This window comes from Protopterus annectens, chromosome 5.part0 (genome assembly GCF_019279795.1).
Source record: "Protopterus annectens isolate FY-2018-M chromosome 5.part0, PAN1.0, whole genome shotgun sequence".
Taxonomy (NCBI): domain Eukaryota; kingdom Metazoa; phylum Chordata; order Ceratodontiformes; family Protopteridae; genus Protopterus; species Protopterus annectens.
Window position 1 is genome coordinate 1,038,210,762 of NC_056735.1, and position 18,557 is coordinate 1,038,229,318.

The following is an 18,557-nucleotide window of genomic DNA, read 5'->3' on the forward strand; positions in this document are numbered from 1 at the left end:
AAGCAAATATATATACCCATAGAGGTATATATGGCCAGACATCTGTAGATAGCAATGATAGATTAACAGAAACATATATCTCCACATGCACCGTTAATGGGGTTGAGAGGCCCCAAACAATATACTTCTCATATGAATTGGCATACCCCCCCACAGCCAAACATGTCTGCCCTGCAATACACTTCTAAGTTTATTTTATTTTAAGTGTTTTATTTAAATAGGGATTGAAATTATTCTTCTTTTATGTTTCACATTTTTATATCTCATTCCCCTCTCCTCCACCCACTAGGTGGACCGACCAGTACAGGCCCATCCAACCCAGCCTCTCCTTGACCCATATTTACTTTACCCACAGTTCTGCCCCCCCCCCCCCGCTTCACACACACAGCCATCATCCTTTCTCTGGTTATTGGCCTGTAGCAACCACACCGCCACACTTTACCCACCCTCCACTCCTCCTCCCCTCTGGACACATCTTATATGTTGTCCCGACCCAAGTATCTTCAGTCTTCCACACGCTGTAGTCCATGCACATATGAACACAGCCATGCTTACCTTTGCAGACATGAAATTACCGCAACGGATAACACCTTAATTTTTGGGTCGTCCCACATAGGATGACTTTATTCCTGGTAATAACAATAGATTTCACGGGTGACTTTGTTTACAGCAATAGTTATATTTTTAGGTAGTCAAATCAGGTCAGGGATACAGATTTGGCTCCTTCACAAAACCCTGGGTGGTGTCCAGGGTTTTCTGGTTGCCAATGTCTTAGTTTATAAGTTCCATGATAATGCATTCCATGCCCTTGCAGATCAGGCTCGTCAGACTGATGGGACGGTAGTTCCCGGGATCCAAGGTGAATCCCCCCTTATGGAGTGTGATAACTGTAGCTGTGCACCACTCAGTGGGATCAAAGCCTGAGGTGGGGCTATGATTAAACATGACACTTAGGTGAGGTGCAAGTGTATTTTGTAGTTCATGTAGTACACAGCCCGGGATGTCATCTGGTCCCATGGATGCTATATTCCTAGCTGTGGAGAGTGAGGTTACCACCTGTGTGGCTATGATTACTGGAATTGGCAATCTTTTGGTAGTGAGATGGGCCCTTAGGGGGTGAGAGGAGGGTGAATGTGGCGCTAAAGCGATCTGCCCAGATATTGGCAAACTCCTTGGAATCAGTATATTTAATGCCATTCTGTAGTAGCTCAGAACAGTTCTGACCATTGCCATTTAGATTCTGGACATAATTATAGAATGCCTTGTGGCTGTCCTTGGAATCCTTGGCAGTTATATGTGCATAACAAGCTTTGTGGGATTCTGAGGGATCTCAGCTTCTTACTGAGGCTGGTAAGGGAGCTGTTTGCATTTTGGGATTATCTTCTTTTCTTCAACAGTTTCTTCCTTCTGTTGTATAGTTTGTTTATGGCAGTGGAGCACCAGATTGGCTTCCGTGTTTGGAGGACATTGTCTTTGTTCTATTTGAGATGGCACAATTCATGCACGAGTGGATGTGCTCATACAGTGTCTTAGTGTAGGATTCACCAGTTGCACTGTCAGCTCCCGTCTCCATGGGTGTCATGAAGTTTGTCACATCTAACTTGAGTAGCATGATGTTGGCTTTGGAGAGGGTTCTTATGGTGGTTTCCTAAATGGTGTGTGGGGCTGGGTAATGACCTTGTCCAGGATAGTGGAGCCCCTGGTCGAACTATGGATCAGTTGATCCAGGGCGTTGGAATCTATGAATTCCAGGAACCGTTGGTAAAAGGTGTCGGTACCAGAGTAGTTTTCCCAGTTAATGACAGGGTAGTTGAACTCACCCAGTAGTATGGTGTGTGGTTGTATCTTAATACTATCCAATATGTCTATAAAGGTGTAGTGAGAATCTTGGGGCATGGTGGGGGATCTGTAGCAAGCTGCTATTTGGAGTGCAGTCTTACCTAGTGTCAGTTGCACCTGGAGATTCTCAGATGCATTGTGTTGGGGACTAGGCTAGAGGTGTGAATAACCATGGTGAATATGGACAATCCTCCAACTGTAGTGTTGTGGTCTTGGTTTGGTGCCCAAAATGTGTGATAAGAGTTGTAGCCTGGTATTACAGGTGTGCTCTCTGGAGCATTGAACCAGGTCCCATTGACTGCACTGATAACGATGTTCCCCATTTGTAGGTGTGCCTCAAGAGAGTGCCTTTTCAGGTTTAGACATCTAGCATTGAGTAGCAGTACCTTCAGTTTTGCATGCTTGTACCTGTTATGGTGGTGGTTTTGTCCTTTGAACCTTGCCTAGATAAGGCACTATGGGGGTGCTAAGAGCTGTGGCCAGTAACCTGAATCCCAGGGGCAACAGGTACAGACCATCTCTGGCAAATCATCGTGGTTTGTCAATCATGTCGTCCCAGGCAGACAGATACTGGATCCCCTTTGAATGACTTCAGAAGCTTAGCCACTTGTTGAAGTCATTGCTGTGTATATGTATATGTGTGACTGTTTATATGTGTATATATATATATATATATATATATATATATATATATATGTACAAATATATCTCCATATATGAGTACGAATTTAAATTATGTTTGTCGTATGTTTTACTTGTTCTATATTTCATTCCCCTTTCCCCCACCCACTAGGTGGGCCAACCTGTACAGGCCCATGTAAATCAGCCTATCCTGGACCCATACATTCATTACCCACAGTTCTGCCTCCCCACCCCCCTGCTGCACACACGCAAGCACCATCCCTTCCCTTGGTTACCGGCCCATAGCTACCACACCACCACACTTTGTCCATCCCTCACACCTCCTCCCCTCAGGACTCACCCTGTACATTGTTCCGACCCAAGTATCCTAGGTCTGCCACATGCTGTAGTCCATGCACATATGAACACAGCCATGCATAGCACTGCAGATCTAGTTTTAGAGGAAAGTAGATCCCCCAATTTTTGGGTTGTCCCGCATGGGACAAATGTTTCCCTGGTAATAACAATAGACTTCACGTGTGACTTTGTTTACACTAACAGTTTTATTTGTAGGTATCGCAAATCATACATGGCACACAAGGTTGCCCGGTATGCACACGAAACCTAACAGGAACATCTAATTCCCGTATACGAGAAACACATGACCCTGGTATACACACAGCACTACAGGTTCCTCTCCTGATAACTAAATTATTGTCTAATGAAGATGCACTGCTTTAAAGTGCCTTAATCAGTCTGTATCCAACAGCCTGTGTTCTACCCAGCAACAAAATAAACAGCCTCTACAAGGCTCAAACCCAAGACCATGCATACCATACACAAAATGATTTAGCACTAAGCCATGCCAGATATACATAAATCTAATGTTGTCAGTAACATAACATTCAGCCCAATCATGCAACAGTACAGACAATGTGTACGAACATCTATATGTATGTGTGTGCATATTTATATCCATATCTAAACAGATACTACATATCTATATATGTGTATATATATATATATATATATATATATATATATATATATATATATATATATATATATATATATATATATATATATATATATATATATATATATATATATATATATATATATATATATATATATATATATGTATATATATAGAGAGTCTGAAATATATATACATAGATTTAGATATATATGAACATATATACATGAAAATGCAGACATCTACACATATATATGACAACACCCATATGTCCACATATACACAGCAAGTTACATATATGTACACAGATATATATATATCTCCATAGCTATATATATGGACATAATTAGAAATATGTAAGCAAATATATATACCTATATAGGTATATATGGGCATACATCCGTAGATAGCAATGGTAGATTAACAGAAACACATATGTCCACATGCACCATTAATTGGGTTGGGAGGCCCCAAACAATATACGTATTGTAGTAATTGGCACCCCCCCACAGCTAAACAAGTCTGCCCTGCAATACACTTCCACGTTCAATGTATGTTGTTTGATCTATATAAAAAATGGTTTAACTAATTTTCAGTTATCTGTTATTTGCATATATTTCATTCCCCTCTTCCCCACCCACTAGGCGGACTGACCAGTACATGCCCATCCAACTCAGCCTCTCCTCGACCCATAATGTCATTACTCACAGTTCCAACACCCACTGCACAAATGCAGCCACCATCCCTCCTCTGGCTACCGGCCCATAGCTACCACACCACCACACTTTGCCCACCCTCCACTCCTCCTCCCCTTGGGATTCATCTTGTATGTCGTCCTGACCCAAGTGTCATAGGCCTTCCACACGCTGTTGTCCATGCACATATGAACACAGCCATGCTAACCTTTTTAGACATGGTGTTACCGCAAAGAAAATCACATAATTTGTAGGTCATCTCACATGGAATGAATGTTTCCCTGGTAATAACAATAGACTTCATGTTTGACTGTGTTTACACCAACGGTTTTAGATACATAACATAAATATGTGAACTGGAGTACTGCATTAAGGCCAGATGTGAGGCATTAGTGTAACAGTGTCGAAGTCCCCAGGACCCCATACAGTGTACGTACATATGAACCACAGATACTAGACACATAACATGTAACAAATAAGAAGTCAATGTCAAAAGGAAAATATAATGCTAATTAGATAGTAAGCAACGCTAAGCATTGCACAGGTTAGCCTATGTGGTGTAATCAATGTGTAGGCCGCCTAACTCAATCTACCCAGTGGTATGCCCCTTTAAGCAATGCCAACATTTATGTAGAGGTATATATATATGTATATATATATATATATATATATATATATATATATATATATATATATATATATATATATATATATATATATATATATATATATATATATATATATATATATATATATATATATATATATATATATATATATAAATATATACATGTATGTATATATATATAAATATATATATATATAGATATATATATATATATACACACACATATATTGATATAGACACACACACATGTCACACACACACACACACATGTATATATAAACACAGAAATACAACATAATATATATCTACACATATATATATATATATATATATATATATATATATATATATATACACACACATCTGTGTCTACATATATACAAACACACACATATGTACATATATATATATATATATATATATATATATATATATACATACACACACGTCCCATATGGTTGCATCACAGTGCTGCATGCTATTCAATGTACACAAATATACAGCAGTAAATGTGTGCAACATGGACAGATATGTCACTTGTGAACCCCTTTTTGGGAGCACATTGTACTTGTCTGTGAAGGTGGGAATGTGAATCCGGGTAAGGATAACAGGGATATTTGTGGAGGTGGATTGGGTTGGTAGATAGAGAACAGAGCCTACAGGGTTGGTATATGACACATGTGGTGGGTAAACACCCTAGATGGTGAGTGCCATCTGCAATGTGGAAGCCACATGAGCCCCCATATGGAAACAATGGGACCATGGCTCCCACCCATTGCCAGTCATAACAGCAGTTGCATGAACCTAAAGGTGCCTTGCCTGGAGGCTGAGCAGGAGTAGCATGTGGGCCCTGTGAGTGTGTACTGAAGGCATCAAGGTGCTGTAACATATCTCCCTGGTTTGTTTGTAGTTCCCTATGCAGCAAACCCTGGACCTGACCATGGGTTACAGAATCATGTCTGTCTATGCCCCCAGAGGGGGGGACACCAGCCCCTGAGAACGTTCCACCTGAGGGTCGTGCAGACCAGTTGTTGAAGAAGCCCCAGGGTGGGTTACACATAATGTGGCCTGGTAACATGGCCAGATGAGGTTGGAGAGGTGGCTCTGCTGCCAAATATCCACTAAACATGCTACCATATCACTATTATAGAACATATGTGGGTAGTAATATACTGCATAATCCCTGAACATGTTCAAAAGCATGCATAGATATTCACAATAACACAGACTGTCAGATGTGCAGCAATCACAAAGCAAGCATACCACATGCATATATGGAACCATAGTGGCCCTGCCAATGCAATGCAGGTGAATAGTCTGTAACACACCGGCGATGATAGTGTCCACACAGAGAACATGGCCACAGACACATAGCACAAAGTGTGTTACAATAGAATACATATATATCCCACTGTTAGTTAAGGTGTGCCATACCTACTGAGTTGTGTGAATAGTTTGTTGTTGCAGATGGGGGGGCAGTAATGTATATTAAGAACTATGTTAACCTTCCTGTATGATTTGCTGAGACCTGTTTCCATCTTTATATCTTTCAGGCAAGTTGTCCGTAGGGCGGCTTCCATCATATTCTGCATTGGAAATGGAGATCATCCTCAGCTTCCTCAGCAATCACTATGCATTACTGTTTGGCAGGCATGCATATGAGCAGCAGGAGGAGTGGACCGCCCTGGGGAATGACCTCGTCCACAGGGTCAACAATGTTGGACACCATAACCGAAGTTATGAGCAGGTCAGGCATTGTTGCTCTAACCTGCTTTGCAATGCCCACAGGCGTGCTGCTGCAGTACAGGGGGATCACCTCACAACAGGGGGGTTCATGCAACCCATCCCCCGACATGCATGGAACAGCTCCGCAGCAGCCTTGGGGCACCTGCCCACACCAATGTACAACAAGTGTCAGACAGCATTACGGAGGTGGGTGTTATCCATACACTGGCTGAGGAGCATGCAGGTAAGACCACAGGGAACATCAGTAGACCACATTTGCATATTTATCTGCATCTGTATAGGTGGAGCATTTTAGTCTTCTTTTGACTCTTGCCAGTTAGGGGTCACCACAGTGGATCACCTATTTCCATTTCTTCCTGTCCTCTACATCTTGCTCTGTAACACCAACCACCTCCATGTCCTCTTCTCCTATTATCTGGCAGCTTCATCCTTAGCATCCTATTCCCAATATACCCAGCATCCTTCCTCAGCACATGTCCAAACCAATGCAATTCCACCTCTCTGGCTTTGTCTCCAAACTGTCCATCCTGGGCTGACTATCTACTATACTTATTCTTAATCCTGTCTACCCTTGTCACACCCAGTGCAAGTCTTAACATCTGTAACTCTGCCACATCCAGCTCTGACTCCTGCCTGTTTGTCAATGCCACTGTCCCCAACTCATATAACATAGCTGGCCACACTACCCTCTTGTAGACCTTCCCTTTCACTTTTACTGGTACTCATCTGTCACAAATCACTCCTGACACTCATCTCAACCCACCCTGCCTGTACTCTCTTCTTCACCTCTCTACCACACTTGCTATTGCTCTGAGCTGTTGATCCCTAAGTATATGAACCCATCCACCTTCACCAACTCTACTCCCCACATCCTCATCATTCCTCTATCCTCCCTCTCATTCGCACACATATATGCTGTCATAGTCCAGCTGACCTTCATTCCTCTCCTCTTTAGAGCATATCTCTACCTCTCCAGGGCCTCCTCAACCTGTTTCCTACTCTCACTACATATCACAATGTCATCTGCAAACATCATAGTCCACGGAGAATCCTGTTTGATCTCTGCTGTCAGCCTGTCCACCACCACTGAAAATAAGAAAGGGTTCAGAGCTGATCCTTGATGTAATCCCACCTCCACCTTAAACACATATGTCACTCCCACTGCAGATCTCACTGCTGTCACACTACCCTTGACATATGCTGTACCACTCTTACATACTTCTCTGCCACTCCCGACTTCATCACACAATACCACAACTCCTCTCTAGGCACCCTGTCATATGCATTCTCTAAGTCCAGAAAGACACAATGAACCCCTTCTGACCTTCCCTGTACTTCTACATCAACAGTCGTCGAGCGAACATCGCATCTGTAGTACTCTTTCTTGGAATAAAACCATACTGCTGATCAGTAATAATCACCTCCCTTCTTAAACCAGCTTCCACTACTCTTTCCAATAACTGCATGCTGTGAGTGTTCGGTATTACCCCTCTGTAGTTACTACAGCTATGCACATCACCCTTAATTGTATAATCCTGTACCAAAACACCTTTCCTCCACTCCTCAGGCATTCTCTTACATTCCAAGATTCCATCCAACAATCTGGTCAATCATGTCACTGCCATTTCCCCTAAACATCTCCAAGCTTCCACAGGTATGTCATCTGGACCGACAGCTTTTCCATTCTTCATCCTCTTCATAACTATCTGTACCTCTGCCTTGTAGAGCATGCATATCTGACATGTCATAACTATTGTTTGTTGATGCATAGTAGTAATAAACAGATGTGTATAAGTGCTAGTATTGTGGACTTGTACTGTTGATGTACTGTAATGCTGCACCCACCCTGTAGCAATGCCACAGCTGTGGCCACTAACATTGCATCTCTCACACTCCTATGCAGGTCCCTCCATTATACCACCATGGCAGCAGCCTGCAGCTGGTGAGTATTGTTTACTTTGATGCTTGTTAATATACTGGGCATGTACTGGCTATGTTATATGCCATGCACACATCTAACACGCCCACCCTTAATGCATGCTGTACATGTTCACATATTGTTTCTATTACATGCACTGCATCACAGTGGTGACCATGATGGGGTGGAAAAGGTATGTCAGGCCCCTGCGGGATAAGTAACGTCCTGTCATTGTGGAAATTGTCCACAGGGATTAACATAAAGGTGGCACACACAGACTACAGTAGAGACATGTGTGAAACATCACCCCTGTACAGTGCACCAACAGTTTATATACCAGTGTTACAATGGCAACTGTTACAGATGTACACTATGGCATAATGTATTAGTGTGGTCCACATTATTAGCTGGGACTTGGCTGGAAAACATGCTAGTCAGTGTATGGGACACTGCAAATTGACACACGTGTGGCCCCTACTTGTCAAGCATATGCAAAATGCCTGAAGGTGGGGGGGGGTGTCAGCATAACACACCAGTGCATTGCAGCAGGGAGCCATAAGGATGGTAAGAATGTCTCTATCTGCACACAGAATGGGTCAATAACTGTGGCAGACATAACTTTACACCCACATAAATAGTGATGGCAGTGTGTGAACACCAAGGGGTGTGCATATGAGTAGACCTTGCAATCATGCAGAGTTGGGGAACATGTGTAGAGCAGACTGACCATACACAAGCAAATGCAGATGGGCCATGCTAGTATACCCCTGACAGGAATAGTGACTGCTGTAGTACACATAACAATGGGTGCGACATGATGTCATGATACTCGTGTGCACACATAGGCACACACATGACTGTATGCAATGCAGTTAGCATCCGCACACCTAACACCTTTAGTAGACACTGCATGTGGATGTACAGGACATATGGCACATATCAGGCTCATGTACTGTTAATATATGTAACGATGTTGTCCCTTGGCAGATCAAGGAATGGTGCATCACATCAATAAGAGTGTGTAGACACCCCCTAGCCACAGTATGCTCTGGCAGTTGCCAGTGTAATACTATTGGATTGTTCATACATGGTTTGCTAATGTTGAGAGCTGTAAACCACACATTAAACATTCACAACTGACATCTGACCACACATCATCCCAGGTATGTTCCGCTGGATAACATAGGGTCTGTGAGCATTACAGCTGAAATAACTGACACAGTACTACACATTCAGCAATGGGATGTACACCTGTGAGTTGTGGTACACAGTACATGGCAGGGTGCATAACAGGTACATGCAAAACAGTGTAAATGGGTGCAGTGTTCCCCAGTGGAAGGGATATCACCTATTAACACAGGCCATGCCTCACACACATGTATACTGTTGCTAGGATAGATTGACTATAGCTGCACTGCATGCTGTTGTGTACCATATGTTATGCATGTTGACAGATGAGTAATGGGAGGACTGTGTGTACCATCATTGTGCAACCTCACCTGTATGTGTGTCTGTGTGTGTGTCTCTGTGTGGGTGGGTGTTCATGTCATCTGTAGGTTCAATGTGGCATAGAGGAGGGAGGATGCTGCATGTAGGATGTGTGTGTGCATGTGTGTGTGGTTATGTGGGTGTCCATGTATGCACATGTGTGACTGGAGTTTATGATATGGCAGTAATTCCCTTTGTGATAGTTCAGTACATGGACATAGACTGACACAAGACACAACAGGAATACTTGTCTGATATGTAATCACAGGACAGCTGATGGTCTAATAAGGTCTGTAGCATGGAACGTGTACTGGGAGGGAAAGTAGATACCTGTTATACCCTCACTATCGCATACAGTAGGGAGGTGAATGACAACCCATTTATTCTGCACTATAGATGCATTGGGAATTACTAGACAACAGCAGGGAGTATGTACATATGTCACAGTTGTCACATGATAGGTTGATCGAGCACCATGTCAGGCATGTACTGAGCAATCCTTATACATGACACTACAGTGTCTGACATTATGGAGGGAACGTATCATCCCCTCACATATAGGGGTCACGCTCACAAAGTCCCAACGTACACAGGCTTGACACTGAATGACAGCAGTGAGGCCATGTAAACAGTACTACACTCAGGTCATGGAGTGAATGGAGTAACAGATCTTGTGTTGTGGTCACTGTTGTAGGCATTTAGAGGAATATGAGTGGCATTAATGAGTGTTTGTCACTAGGCGTGATGCATGATGGGCAACTGAAGGGAATACACTTTGGACTGTCTGCATCACAGATAGGTAGGTAGTAAGGTGGAGTGTGTGTGTGTGTGTGTGTGTGTGTGTGTGTGTGTGTGTGTGTGTGTGTGTGTGTGTGTGTGTGTGTGTGTGTATGCATTGTTATGTAATGCTGAACAGGTCTTAAAGTGCATTTCTTTTTTCCCCCACAGGTGGTGAGGTGGGTCAGGGTCCCTCCTGCATGCAACCTGATTTTGGTGTGCACACAGACACTGATGATGATGAGACCATGATTGAGGCACAGGTGGGTTTGTCTGGGGTCAACACAGCACCAACATATGACATCCCTCTCTTAGCCACCTCACCCCAGCACACAGTTGCAGTGCCTATACAGATCCCATCACCAGTGGCCATAGCTGAGGGACAGTTGGCAGTTAGTGTCAGTGCACAGGGTAGTGTGTTGACCATGCCAGCTGTGTCTGTCCACAGCAGGCATAGCCGGATATCTGGCAGGCCACCACATAGGCGGATGCACCAGGGTGCTCATGGTAGGGCTGCTGGCTATCCTGCCCTTGGCAGAGACTCCAGAACTGGTGCCACCAGGCACATATTTCAGGCTGTCATGGAGGCACAGGCACATATAAAAATGTACAACAGACAGGGCCTGAGGCTGCCTAGTCATCTGCAAGTAACAACATCCGTGAATTTGCTGCTGCCCTACGTAAACAGTGCTTGAAAACCTGGTGGGAGTGAGGCGATGGCCACATGGACTTAGGCCAGAAACAACAACATCTGGTGGTCGAGATGGATGTGCTAGGATGCCAAGCCACTCCCATACTGGAAGTAGTAGCCCCAGCACATTACTGGGGGTGCTGTCCACACCACACCAATTTAGGCCTCATGCACATAGCCCTGGCCAGTCCCAGGTGGGACATGGTTCCAGCAGACACTTGTCATCATCAGGAGAGAGCAGCACCTCAAGGCCTGTACCTACATTTGCCCATGGAACCCCTGGCAGGCACAGTCAGTGTGTCCATGGCCGGAGGCAGTGAACTGGACACCCTGTCAGGTATGGTCTTCAGCTATCCAAAAACACATGTATGGGCAGCCACATGGCAGAACTGTGTGCATGCATACCCACACACTATACAAACACATGTAGGGCAACCCCATTCTGACATGCACCACATCACCACACCCCATCCAAATAATTAAACCCCTCACCCACACACACGGTGTCATATGTATGGACCACCCTCAGCCTCTGGCAAATCAGCAACACACCCTGTGCATATGATGATGCCTGTGCCACATCCCTGTCATCCATAACATCGATGCAGGGACAGGCTAATATGGTTCTGATGCACACAGTGACTGTAATACAGTGCAGCAATGTACTGCAGTGTAACATGTTGTCAGGGGTAATGTGCAATGCATACATGTCAGGTAGTGCAGCCATCTAGCTATGATGCATGTCAGCTGTTAGAACACTGGGTGATTGTGATCTCCATAATGTTATCCATTTGTGTTGTAGGTGTACATGTGTCAGCAGGAGGATGGTCTGCAGTCATATTCCGCAAGGGTTATGGCACTGTGGTAACACCATGGCTGTGACTTATCCAGAGTATGGTTGCACACATGTCACAGGATTGTCTGACAGTTATTGCTTGTGCCACATAGACAGGTGACCCACTGGGACATGTATAATCTGCTACCATATGTAGACCCATCCACATACAAGCACACTCTTACATGACAACACTGTGACTAGGCCCCTACCTAGGTATGTAGTGCTATTGAACTGTGTGGCTTTCATTGCACACACCACACAACATTTAGGGTGAGGTGTTTACCAGATTACATGTTACATGCAGAACATCCACAGACATGTACAGTATGGTAATGGTGGTTGTAATGGCTGTATATGGATAATACATAGTGTGACATACCATCATACACACATTGACAGACACATAACAGGCAGACATACATCTGAGAGACCTGGGACTGTTGGTGCTAACTAACTAGTCCATGTGTCCAATGTGTCACAGGTAGGCTGCACACAGCACATGTGTAACTGGGCTGTGTTGTGGTTTCAGTTACCTATTTGGTTGATGGTGACAGTGGTCACCATAAGGTGGTACATGGGGCATATAGCGGGTGTACCATGGTGTATTGACAGTGTACACAGCACCCACATTCCCCACTGGTTATTGTATGCACTGGAACCCATGATGACACTCTGACATATTGACTATCACACATTGCCCATGATTGCAAAACAACCCATTGCATATCACAACACTGGTACTACAGGGATATGCATTTAATGCACATGCCACAGGCATAATAGTGTGTAGCATTGCCATGCCTCACCTATGGGGGACACCAGCACTATCTGTACTACTGTGTGGCAATGTGTAGTGTAATAGGAGTATGTGGCCTCAAAAAGGTGTACCCTACAGATATGCAGACATGCACACATACACACACTTGCCAGGCCTCAATGGGTTTCACATGGCTATTGACCCATTTGCATAACACTGTTGTGCTGGTAATGCATGGCTCATATAGCTGTTAAGGTGAGGAGTGTAACAGGGTACATGTCATGTCCAACACAGCTGCAGCAACATCTGCCTATGGCAAATGGTGTTGAGGTGGTTGTGAAGGCCATCATGGAGTTCTGACCTACAGGTGTACTAACACAGAGACAGTGCTATACTCAGCAATGCACATGTACACATGTGTCAGTACTGTGGTGCATTGCTGTGGGTTGTTATAGCTGTGTCCATGGCTATTGTCCATGGGGAGATGCATTGTGTAGGGGTTGTGTGTACATTGGTATCATGCTACCTGCCATGTGCCAGCAGGCAATCTATAGACAGACACCACTTTGGTGACCGTCAGGGTGAGAGTGACATGCATCAGCCAATCCTCAGCATGCCTTCTGCACATGGCCACTGAGGTGAACCAGTTGAAATGCATGAAACATGTATTACAACACATGCTTATTGCCTGTGTTGGAGACCTGTATCCAAGCATGTTCTGTTGACTGTGGTAGTGCAGTATAGGTACCTGTGGCAGGTGGTCCATACAAGTTGTCTCCTATATATGCCAGGTAGTACACAGCTGGGCAGACATGTCAGTGTCAGTCAAGCATAGGTTGTCTGTATGTATCCCAGCTGGATACCTGCCATCTATACATCTGTAGAGGGACTCACAGACATCAGTTTGTCAAATAGCTATGCAGTAGGATGAATGTGTAGTCAGATGGATGTTTGACAACAATATGTATGCCAGTACTGAATGCTGTACGCCATCACTAATATGTTCTGCACAGACAGTACCCTACAGTGGCATTCCACATGTCTGATCATTATCCAGTAGGGGATATACACAGTGACACAGCCCACACATCAGGAACATGACACTGAGGCCACAGAGTCCAGCTATGCCTGCAGGTACGCTTGATGTCAGTAGTACTTTTAGCACTCTACCCTTGCTTGGGACATCACTGTCAAAAGTAGAACCACCATCTTACATTAAATGCCAGTGTGGCAGCATGTACCCTGGGTTACTACCCTTGCACGTAACACATTCATATGGATAACAGTGCTGTGCAGGTCTCATATACTTGTTTGTCCCAGATATGACGCTCACACCCCTTGCTACTGTAATGACAGCACATAGATGCATGTATTGTACATGGCATTACATACACTTATTACAGATGTCAATATCCAGGGTTTGACATGGCCTTGTATGTTAAGCAGAAATTGTCTCTGAGTATACGATATGCCACAGAATATAGCTGGAGGTTTATGAGATGGTCAGTATAGGGCATGTGCTTTAGGCCTGTGGTACTTTTCATGGTGTATTTTTGTGGCCTTTGCAGCTGTTGCAGATGTCATGTGAGGTACATACCAAATGGGGCGTTGTACTCTATAATGAGTGTAATGAGGGATGAGTACAGTGGGACAACTACCTCTGCTTTCCTGGATGAAAAGCCATTAGTGATGAGGTGTACCACATAGAAGGATCACCTCACTGTTGTGGCGATGTTGTTACTGAATGTGACACCACTGTCCACCAGTGTCCCTAAGTCTGTCATCACACCTTTGGTGTTTAGTGTACTGACACCTATGTGGTAATGCATGGATACATGGTATTTCCTGAAGGCGATAACCACACATTTCTGGCCATGAAGCTTGAGCCCATGGCTCTGGCACCAAGCATATGTTTCTGTAATGCCCTTTAGTAGACTACCCACATCATTTGGGGAGTCAACAATGGCTCCTAGTTTGCAGTCATCTGTGAACTTTGTTAGACAGGGTCCCATAGTGTTTGCATGTACTTCAGAGAAGTAGATACCAAGCATGAGTGGTCCTAGGATTGAACCCTGAGGTACTCCACTTGTCTCTTGTTTGTAGCTGGTATTAGAGTCAGCTACTTTTACAGTGTGTGTTCTGTCAGTAAGCCAGTTAGCAACCCATTGTGTGATGTGGAAATGTGTTGCCATACATCTGTAGATAGCAATGGTATATTAACAAAAACAAATATGTCCACATGCACCGTTAATGGGGTTGTGAGGCCCCAAACAATATACATCTTGTATGAATAGGCATACCCCCCCTCCCAGCCAAGCACGTCCACCATGCAATGCACTACCAAGTGTTGCAGATCCCATAACCAGGACTTGACATGATATGGGCACAAGATTTTAACAATACTACATCCCACCTGTATGATGTCAGGCCAGTATTGGTAACATAACATGCAGTATAGTCTGGCTCCCATAGGAAATGCAAAATGTGGATGCTATCAACATCCTCAAGTTACATGTACACAGACACATATATGCAGATACAGATATGCATATATATATTTATATTTACATATATATATATTTATATTTACATATATATAGATATACATGTGACTACACATTCACATGCAGAGATATGTGCAGTAAGATACATATGTAGTAGGTGCAGAAATTATGGAACAGCCACTGTGCCTACAGTTCACACCTGAACAACTGGACACTGTATGGGCCACCCATACAAATGACAATCATTGCCTGCAACATATACCCACAGAGAGGTCATAAGCAATAACACCACACATGGGTTAGCAGGAATGGCAAACCTTTATTTATGTACTATTACAGTTCTATATACTATTGCTACTGTAATTGGGGTTGTCTTCACAGACATGGTGTATGCGGGGAATCACATCTGCTTTCCACATGTGTGCCATTGGCTACAGACAGACATCTTAAGGGCATCATAGTAAAGTACTGCTGCTTGCACATACAGCCCCTGTCAACTGCAGCAGAGATATTGACCAATATGTGTGGACATTCTGACACATTCTGTACAGTCCAGAGGTATAAACAGAACCCATAGTGCAAAACATGTGTACCATGCCTGACAACATGGATGTTAACAGCCATATAGATGGGTATGACACATAACAACTGGTATACATATGCCACCACAGGTTATGCATTCACACACACCTGTCTGGCCTGACACGTAATACCCACTGGTACAGGGGTGCCGTGACCACATACTACCCACTAGATATTGGCATACATCTCTGCAGCATCCCACTCCTCTGTCTGACATACATGACTGTTAAGAGAGTCCCAGCAGCAGTACATCAGGCAAGTATCTGCACATGACATCTCACTGGGTAAGTACACTAATCTGCTAGGCATGTAACAATGCACTGTGCGGGCTACAGGCAGACTGGCTCAACACTGGCCTACATCTCCTATGGGGGAATGCACATGTACCTGCATATATAGCAGGCTGTACAGGCATGTCACAGCACAGGGTAAAATACACCTGTGTGAAAGTGCATAACCACAACCAATGAGAACAGAGCCACAGCCGCATATGGCAAGCTAGCATACTATTACAGTATATGGGCTATCTGTTCGACACCATCCTCATATGTGCCACTCACACACTATCCCTGCATATACTGGGCCACTACACAGTTTGGTCTGATGACTGACTGTGGTATGGGACATGCATGTGTATGGCCCTACAAGCATGTAAGCCAATGCAGTAACATACAGTGGGGCAGCATGTAACATCAGATAGAATGGGACCTAGGATGACAACTACCACAGTCTGTACACAAGCCAAGGTACATATTAACAATACACACACTGTCAACATTCACCATAAGTACACAGACCTCAGTACTGTACAAACAACCACAGTATGTCCAGGTTATGTCATCAACTATAACCCCCACTGTACATAACATGTGTAGCAGTCTAATATCTCACTGGCTTGTTATCAGATATGATGAAATTAATTATGGTTTACAGCACATATGGACCTCTGCATGCATGACATATGTACAAAGGTTGACAGAGTTGGGTCTGGAAGCACATACACAGGGCTAATTTTGACATCTTGTTGTGATAACCTCACACAGTTACTGTTGTAACAGGATTTGTTGCAACCTATGTCCTATGAGGGATATGAAGTCAGTAACTGTCACAGCTTTCACCATTTACAGACTGCAATCCTCACACTACTTTCTGCAGTCCACGGATAGATGCTCCGTGGGTAACACATGACACCAACGGCACAACACACTGCCCAGTCTGCAGATGACCCTGCAGATGGGGATTCCTCATAAACATAGAACTAACATGGCAGGTATTGAGACATGTAGGACAGCCATACACACACACACACACACACACACACACACACACACACACACACACACACACACACACACACACACACACACTGTTAAACCAACATTACTCCAAATGCAGTATAGCAGCACTTAGAGTCTGTAGTCAGATCAGGCACATCCCCCTCCTGTGTGTTGGTCTGTTTCCATAGTGTATGTTGTTAGAGGTAAATCCCCAATCCAGCTGAGATGCTGTTTGCCAAACAATAGATCTAGTTCCTGCTCACAGAGAATGAAAAGTGCCAACACCAACATGATGTTCCTAAATATTGGAGTGTATTTCCATGCAATTGGCTACGGGAATGTTACCACAGCTGTTCCATATGCAATTGGCTAGGGGAGGGCTGCAATTCATTCACAGACCATCAGCTGATCATAAGCATCACTTAAAATACACATGCTGCTGCCTAAGCAAAGCAGGTGTAGGTCTCCACATCCACCAGAGAGGGAGTGGGAGAGGCAGATCGAGGCTAAGACAAGTCATGGAGGGGTGGGAGAGTAAAACCTAAGCATGTTTGTGTCACACACCTACCAGCACAGGGTATCAAACCCCTGATGACTATGTAATGCTAGCACAGGTCTGTGCAGTTATTGGATGCACCACATGGGTTACCTGTTGTGGAGCCCTCAGAACATATATGTGATGGTGAGTGACATCTGCAACAGGGATATGGTAGCTATATGGTAAGTGATGTACACGTGTCTGTCCACATGAACAGGTGCCACCATCAACACAGCCACACTCTCACAGGGACACAGAGAAATTGACACACATGGCAGGGCCAGGATTACAACCCATCAATGGTGGGATTGCCACAACACATCACTGTGCAGGTATCGCATGCACCACATATGGAAGTTGTGTGGGCGAAGGGTATGGGGAGTTGTCTGACATCAGGCAGTATGCATCAGTATGCCACTGGGGGTTGTAGTGAGTGTGAATGTGATCTTACGCATAATACAACACATACACACACACACACACACACACACACACACACACACACACACACACACACACACACACACACACACACACACACACACACACACACACACACACACACACACACACACACACACACACACACACACACACGTTGTGCCAGTACTGATATGCATGGGTGCATTTCTGCACCGGTATGTGGTGGTTGACTGTGGCAGATGGCTATACAAGGCTAGGT